The 2,577-nt window shown below is 33.8% G+C and overlaps 1 long non-coding RNA gene across 3 annotated transcripts; it reads left to right on the top strand.

The window, feature by feature from the left end:
• Window positions 401–2,225, top strand: LOC104761215. Of its 3 annotated transcripts, none has more exons than XR_763110.2 (6): window positions 401–872; window positions 958–1,050; window positions 1,154–1,329; window positions 1,420–1,669; window positions 1,801–1,901; window positions 2,005–2,225. It is a non-coding gene; the product is annotated as an uncharacterized LOC104761215 (long non-coding RNA). The 3 variants fall into 3 exon arrangements; XR_002036457.1 differs by having other exon boundaries at window positions 402–872; window positions 1,154–1,305; window positions 2,015–2,224; XR_763109.2 differs by having other exon boundaries at window positions 402–872; window positions 1,154–1,305; window positions 2,005–2,224.

Here is a 2,577-nt window from a genome sequence, read left to right as displayed (position 1 = left end):
AAACGGTTTAATGACATGTTAAATCATATCTGATGTGTATTTTTTTTTTGACCAAAATAAAAAAACTAAACCCAAGAGATAAATTGTAATTACACCCAAAGCAATAAATATTTAAGCAATTTTTAGAAAATTGTTACATACGAGGAATAAACCAACTTTTGGATAATATTTAAGTAATTTTTTCATTATTAATTTAACAAGTATTAATTTATAGAAGATTTTCTATAAATTATTTATAAAGGATTTTAAAAAAAAAATATTAGTTTATTATATTATTGAATTATGTCCAAAATTACACTAGTCCTAATTTGGAACCGAATAAATTTATTAATTTATAAAAATTATTAATTTAACAAATATTAATGTAAATAAAAAATCATTGACGAAGTCTAGACTTCTCCGTCGTATCACATGATGGCTCGATTCCCTCTTCTCTTCTCTAGCTTTTAATCTTCATTTTCATTGTGTTTTTTCATCTCACCTTTTGATGCATTAAGTGCTATTCCAATCGCTACACTTCTCCATCTTCAGCTTTGTAAGAGTTCTCAACGATTCCAACGTAATTGTAACGGCGTGGATTCTGAACGGTATGATTTCGTTTCGATTCCCTCTTATTAAACTATTTCCCCACTACTACAATATTCTTATTGTATAAATTCTGACATCCCTATATAATTTACCATATCACTAACGCAATTCTCTAATTCCAAATCTGACCAAAAAAACATTGCGAGGACCATGGGAACTCCTTACGTTTCTTTTGCAGAGCTGAAACCTGGCCGCCTTCACCAACGGGTGGTGGGTTGATTTGAAGACAATCTTAAAGGAATGGGAATGATATGAGCGTCCTAACGATGGGCCAGTTGTGAAAGGTTTGCATTTCAGATTTTATCACACTGATGTTTTAACCTGGCATAATGGTTTCTTAAAAGGTTTTTATTTGTTTCTTTCTTGTAGTTAAATTGATTGGGAAACTTCAAGATGAAACAGTATTCCTGAAGAAAGGTCATGGTGAGAATGATGAACTGTTTGAGTTCAAAACAGATGAAGGTAACTACACTCTTCCAAACTTTCTTAAAAATGTCCACTTGGATGCGCTAGAATTCCCTGGTTTACTTAGTCATTGTAACTTATTTGCTGGGTGCCTAAACAGAGCAAGTGGTCGATGGACTTGATAGAGCTGTAATGAAGATGAAAAAGGGTGAAGTGGCATTGGTGACAGTAGAACTTGAGTATGCCTTTGGTTCTAATGAGTCAAAACAGGAATTGTTTGTGGTGCTGCCAATCTCAACTGTGTACTTTGAGGTTGATCTTGTGACTTATGACAATGTTAGTGTAGTTTTAGATGCTTATGTTGTTCACAATTCAGCTAGTAAGGAAGTATAAGAGTCCAACACTTGGTTGTTATTGGGTTTGTAGGCAAGGGAATCGTGGGACATGAACACTGAAGAAAAAATAGAAGCTGATTCTAAGAAGGAAGAAGGAAACTCCAAGTTTAAAGCAGGCAAATATGCCATGGCGTCCAAGAGATACGAGAAGGTATATAATAATATGAACTGCCGTTGATATGTGAGGTTTACAGGAGAGCGCAAGCGTACATGGAGTTGGCTGATTTAGACTTGGCTGAGTTTGATGTCAAGAAGGCCCTTGAAATCGATCCCAACAACAGGTTCTGTCTCTTCGTCTTATACCCCTCTTATCTATATCCAATTTAGCTTTGAGTAGGTGGATAGTTTTTTGCAATGTCTTCTCATACACTAAAGTCAACATTGTATTTGCTAATTTATTTTCACATGACAGGGAAGCTAAGTGAAGCCGGAATAGAGAAGGTTGAAGGAGATATGAAAGAGTTCAACAAAAAAGAAGCCAAGTTTTATGGAAACATGTTTGCACAATTAACTGTAAATATCTCTTATTAATCCAAATGGTTTGATCATATGATTATAAGAAGATGAAAGTAGATTGTGGGATTGTTATGATGATAACCAAATCTTATATTGGTAGGAATTTGCAGAAGGAATCATCAAAAGATGGAGGCAATGAGCACCTGAGCCCTTGAAAACGTTCCAAGCACTCTGCATCTTCATTTTCTTCTCTTTTGGTTTGTCGCAATGTTTGTTTTTAGTTTTTCAAAATGAGCGTTAGTGAGATTTATAAAACAGGGGACTTCTATGACAATAATAACATTGGATTTGAGCTAGAAATTTATCGCATGTGTTGCTTTTGATTCTCTCACCTTTACACTTATCACCTGTGACGTTATTATAGAGGAAAGTTAACCACACTATACAACATTGTTAACATACCAACTATAACATTTCGAATGAAGTGTAGAATATAAGTGACTGATTGCATCGAATAAAACTTTATAACTTTTTGGATAAGGTCAATTGATCAGATTGCTCCATGGACCAAAATTGCAACGTATACAACAAAACACCAAAAACTAAAAATTTATTATAAAATATAATTGTGATTAATCGATCAGAAAACATGTGTCAACATGTGTAGTATTACATAACTTACCACTTGTCATTACCAAGTGAATAAGTGTTTGACCCATGTCTTTTGTAGTAC

The sequence above is a fragment of the Camelina sativa genome, chromosome 18, assembly GCF_000633955.1.
Source record: "Camelina sativa cultivar DH55 chromosome 18, Cs, whole genome shotgun sequence".
Taxonomy (NCBI): domain Eukaryota; kingdom Viridiplantae; phylum Streptophyta; class Magnoliopsida; order Brassicales; family Brassicaceae; genus Camelina; species Camelina sativa.
Note: the sequence above shows the minus strand (reverse complement) of the source record. Positions and strands in the feature narration are given on the sequence as shown.